General features: G+C 41.5%; 1 pseudogene; it reads left to right on the top strand.

The window, feature by feature from the left end:
- The first annotated feature begins 1,532 nt into the window (after nucleotides 1-1,532).
- LOC123040075 (uncharacterized) lies at nucleotides 1,533-4,879 on the top strand (annotated as a pseudogene).
- The last annotated feature ends 764 nt before the right edge of the window (nucleotides 4,880-5,643 follow it).

The raw sequence follows: 5,643 nt of genomic DNA, 5'->3' as shown, positions 1-5,643 counted from the left end.
TGCGTCATAGGAACCTCGCGAGGTGTCCCTTGCCTTGATCTCTCCGCTCCTCGCGAGTCAGCCTGGTGAGGTCGCCCTCGAGCAGGTCTTGTGTCGTCCACCTCGCGAGGCTTGGCCCCTCGCGAGGGTCTTGAGTGTTTGCTGGTGAAGATGGGTCGTACAGGGCCGCTGGTGGAGCCACGCCATGGGCCGTAGGAAGGCAAGTCTGGGGACCCCGTTCCCAGGACGCCGACAGCTGCTTACATGTGGGTCCGGAAGCTGGTGACGGCACGCATTTCTGTCATAATTACCGTCACAGTTTATTCATTGTTGCAACTGCCTACCAAATTTAAATTTAAAAATTAGTAAAATTTAAATATTCGAATGAAATGACTTTCACTAACGCTGAAAACAGACATGCTTAACACAGTTGTAATAATGATCAGGCAACTGAGGAAGTATCACACACGACATAAAAGGAAACCGACAAAATAGCACACATTAAAAAATATAATAAGGGACAACCATAAGTTTCTGGATGCAGAAGACCACCATCAGTGTCGTGGCATGCATTTTTCAAAGCCCCCAAAGTGGGTTGCGGCATGCTGTTGTTATAGCTCCCAAAAGTAGGTTGTGACATGCGTTTATCAGAGCCGCTCTCCATCCTTAAGAGGAAACCTAAAGTTCCTCCCAATTGTGATTGCTTCTATTTCATAGAAGTTGTTTTATCCTCTTGTGCCTTCTTGAGTGCTGCAATTTCATCCAGCTGCATTGTTTTCATCTCTTTAATTTTCTGTTGTTGCGCTGCCATTCTAGCATTCAGCTCTTCGTAATAGCTATCAACTGCTGATCTTGCAGCTAGGGCATGAGTTGCAAGTGATAAGTCTCCAACGTATCTATAGTTTTTGATTGTTCCATGCTATTATATTATCTGTTTTGGATGCTTAATGGGCTGTAATATACCTTCTTATATTATTTTTGGGACTAACCTATTAACCGAAGGCCCAGTGCAAAATGCTGTTTTTTTTGCCTATTTTAGTGTTTCGCAGAAAAGGAATATCAAACGGAACAAAACCTTCGCGAGGATCTTTTGTTGGAACAAATGCAATCCAGGAGACTTGGAGTGGAAGTCAAGGAAGCAACGAGGCGGCCACGAGGCAGGAGGGCACGCCCAGGGGGTAGGCGCGCTCCCCACCCTCGTGGGCCCCTCGTAGCTGCACCGACCTACTTCTTTCGCCTATATATACTGTTATACCCTGATAACATCTAGGGGAGCCACAAAACCACTTTTCCACCGCCACAACCTTCTGTACCCGTGAGATCCCATCTTGGGGCCTTTTCCGGCGATCAGCCGAAGGGGGATTCGATCACGGAGGGCTTCTACATCAACACCATAGCCTCTTCGATGATGTGTGAGCAAGGTTGTCAAAATCTAGATTTTAGTCTTAGAATCTTACGATTCCGAGATTCTACACAAGGCAATACGACCCAAGTCGTTTAAAAGATCGTATACAGTAGGGTCGCTACTGGATCGCGCTTCAAGTCGTGGGGTCGTGTGGAATCGCGAGCCAGTACAGATCCTGAGCGACTAAAACTTTTGTTTCAATCTTGGCCGTCTATCCATGTTGTACGGTGGATAGTCTGGTCCAGCTTCAATATTTTACCCTAAATTCCTTCCCGATCTGTGGCGGCCGTCTGCTCGTATTCCTATCCCGATCTCATTTTCTCTCTCTGGCGGCTTCTAGGGCTACAGGCCGCCGGCCGCTGGCCGTCGGCAACACGCACGGCTTCCTCGACGAGTGTTGGCTGGCAGTGTTCCACGTGTCATCGTCTTCAGCACGCTCTCCATCGACGACGAGTGAAGCAGCAACCATCAAAGATCGAGTAACATCTTTCATTCGTTGCACAGGTTAGCTACTACTACTACTGGTATGTACGTACGTACATACTGATGAAGCATGTTCAAGATTAAATAATTAGATTAGATAGGTAGCTCGTCCTCTTACTCGTCTTAATCACTATTGACGACTAGTGAAACAGCAACCATCAAAGATTGAGGAACATCCTTGATTCGTGGCACACTTGCACAGGTTAGCTACTACCTACTAGTACGTATTTACTAATTGATGAACTACGTAGAAGATTAAATAAGCTAGCTTGTTATCTAACTCTTGTAAATCTTTTATTTGTACAAGGAAAAATGTCAACTGCTGTCCCAACCGAAAGTAGTAAGCCTAAGAGGAGGAATGCTCGTGGGAATCGGACTGACCCTGGCTGGGAACATGGAGAAGAAGTTGATGCTGAGAAGAGGACAACAAGATGCAAATATTGCCTTCTAGTTAAAGGTGGAGGTGTCTACAGACTGAAGCATCACTTGGCTGGGACAAGGTTTAATGTCGAGCCTTGCGAAAAAGTTCCCGATGATGTTCGAAAAAAGTTTCTCAAACTTCTGGGGGTCCAAGCAGAGAAGAATGATGCAAAGAAGAGGAAGTTTAACACAGAAATGGAGGAGACGGGTGCATGTTCGAAGGAGAATACTCCTGCTGATAACAATGAAGATGAGGCTGCGACAAATCGTTTCGCTAACAAGCGCAGAGCCCAAACAACGGTGAATCAGTTTTACAAGAAAGAAGAGAGAGAAGAGGTTTGTGCTCAAATTTGTCGGGTCTTCTATACCAATTCTATCTCATTTAATGTTGTCAAGGACCCAGAATTTATAAAGATGATTGAAATGATTGGAAACTTTGGTAAAGGTTTTAAACCTCCATCATATCATGAAGTGAGGGTAAAATTTCTCAAGCTGGAAGTTAAGAGAACAATGAATTTGCTCTCTGAATACAAAGAAGAGTGGAAAAAGACAGGATGTACAATTATGTCTGATGGATGGACAGATAAAAAGAAAAGGTCCATCTGCAACTTTTTAGTGAATAGCCCCAAAGGTACTGTCTTTCTCGCCTCAGTCGATACTTCTGACATTTCCAAGACAGCGGACAAAGTGTTTGAAATGTTAGATGATATTGTTGAGCAAGTAGGAGAAGATAATGTTGTTCAAATTGTAACGGACAATGCCGCTAACTATAAAGCAGCTGGTGAGCTATTGATGGAAAAGAGGAAAAAATTATTTTGGACTCCATTTGCAGCTCATTGTATTGATTTAATTCTTGAGGATTTTGAAAAGAAAATTAAGATGCATCAGACAACCATTACAAAGGGCAGAAAAATCACCACGTATATTTATTCTAGAGCAATGGTTATTTCTTGGTTGAGAGAGTTCACTGGAGGGAAGGATTTAGTTAGGCCAGCAGTGACAAGATTTGCTACTGCCTATTTGACTTTGGGTTGTTTGCATGAGCACAAGGGCGCATTAATCAATATGTTCACTTCAACAAAGTGGAGGGGTAGTAGATTTAATTCTGCAGAAGGGAAGGTCGTTCAAGGAATTGTTTTGGATAGCCGTGGGTTTTGGCCTAATGTTGCCACATGTCTGAAGGCTGCACTCCCAATTATAAAAGTTCTTCGATTGGTGGATTCAGATGAGAAGCCAGCAATGCCGTTCATCTATGATGAGATGGATCGTGCAAAAGATAAAATAAAGCAAAATTTTAACAATGTGAAGAAAAGGTATGTTACTGTACTGACTTAGTAATTCTTAATTGCAGCTTATAGATATGCTATCTTAATCTTATTGTAGTTAAGTTTGACCATTTCAATTTTCTTGATCAGCTACAATCCAATATTTAATATAATTGATGAGAGATGGCGTACACAACTTCATAGGCCTTTGCATGCTGCTGCATATTATTTGAATCCACAATGCCACTATAGTGATAATTTCAAGCCGGCTGAAGTAAAACGTGGCCTGTACACTTGTCTTGAAAAGATGGTTCCAGATTTAGATGAAAGAATCAAGATAGATCTGCAGATTGATTCATTTAGGAGTGCCGAGGGCCTATTTGGAATGCAATCGGCTATTATGACAAGAACAAAAAAAAGCCAGCTGATTGGTGGGATTCGTATGGAGATGATTGCCCTGAGTTGCAGAGGTTTGCAATCAGAGTACTGAGCTTAACTTGTAGTTCGTCAGGTTGTGAGCGGAACTGGAGTACATTTGAGCAAGTAAGAATCAATGTCATGCACTCTCTAGTCTAGGCGATATTATATGAAACATATACTAATGCTAACTTCTCAACCTTGTGTAGGTTCACTCAAAGAAAAGAAATCGTCTGCACCAAGATAGGATGAATGATTTAGTTTTTGTCATGTACAATTCCAAACTGATGAGCAGACAACGCAGAAGGCAAAGACAGGTTGTGGAATATGATATTGATGATGTCTCTTCTGATGATGAATGGATAACTGAAAAAGAAGAGCCTGTCCTTCCTCCACAAAAGGAATGGATCCGTTCTCTTGAGAGGATTGCTCATAACGAAGCTGCTATGGACAAAGAAAATGAAAGTGACATTGAAAATGATGTAGAAAATATTGTCAACAGCCTAGCTGAAACACGTACGAAAAGTTCTTTTGATGAAGCAAGTTTATTATTCTTCCATGTTCCTTTTACATAGTTACTGACTATTATTTTGGATTTTTCATAGGTGATGGTGATCTTGGGATGGATCAAGATCTTGATGCACCTACTTATGAAGATGCTGATGGTGAAAACAACAATACCAGTGAGCAAAATGTTCTTGATGGCAACAATTCAGGACCTTCCTCGTACTGTGTTGGGAGTTCTAGTGGTACAATACCACCTATGAATGAGGACGATGATATCAACTTAGACGACTTGTACTGATTAAGTTGGCTTCTATTTCTAGTTGGTTAAAACCTTTGTGCTTGTCGAAAATTTGGATTGGATGCCCTTTGTTTGCTTTTGGACATGTCAGTATGCCACTTTTAATTTGAGGTTCAGAATATTTTGATATTTATTTTTCATGGCTTGTTTTTGTTAATTTTATATTGAAAACATGTTCATGTACAAGGATATGCATTAATTATTCAAAATAGGTTGTAAACTGTAACATATACACTCATCCAACCTTTTAAATAAACGGGAAATTATGAAAACGTACTTTTTGGTAGAATCAGGTAGGATCTTAGATTCTATGCTGATTCTACGATTTGCGATCCTACGAGAACACCTCCGATCCGATTCAGGATCACGATTTTGACAACCTTGTGTGAGTAGTTTACCACAGACCTTCGGGTCCATTGGTATTATCTAGATGGCTTCTTCTCTCTTTGGATCTCAATACAAAGTTCTCCACGATGTTCTTGGAGATCTATTCGATGTAGTTCTTTTTGCGGTGTGTTTGTGGAGATCCGATGAATTGTGGGTTTATGATCAAGATTATCTATGAACAATGTTTGGTTCTTCTCTGAATTCTTATATGCATGATTTAATATCTTTGCAAGTCTCTTCGAAATATCGGTTTCGTTTGGCCTACTAGATTGATTTTTCTTACAGTGGGAGAAGTGCTTAGCTTTGCGGTGCTCGATCCCTGTGACAGAAAGGGAACCGACACGTATTGTATTGTTGCCATCGAGGATAAAAAGATGGGGTTTATATCATATTGCTTGAGTTTATCCCTCAACATCATGTCATCTTGCCTAATGCGTTACTCCGTTCTTATGAACTTAATACTCCAGATGCATGCTGGATAG

Source organism: Triticum aestivum, chromosome 2B (genome assembly GCF_018294505.1).
Source record: "Triticum aestivum cultivar Chinese Spring chromosome 2B, IWGSC CS RefSeq v2.1, whole genome shotgun sequence".
Taxonomy (NCBI): domain Eukaryota; kingdom Viridiplantae; phylum Streptophyta; class Magnoliopsida; order Poales; family Poaceae; genus Triticum; species Triticum aestivum.
Note: the sequence above shows the minus strand (reverse complement) of the source record. Positions and strands in the feature narration are given on the sequence as shown.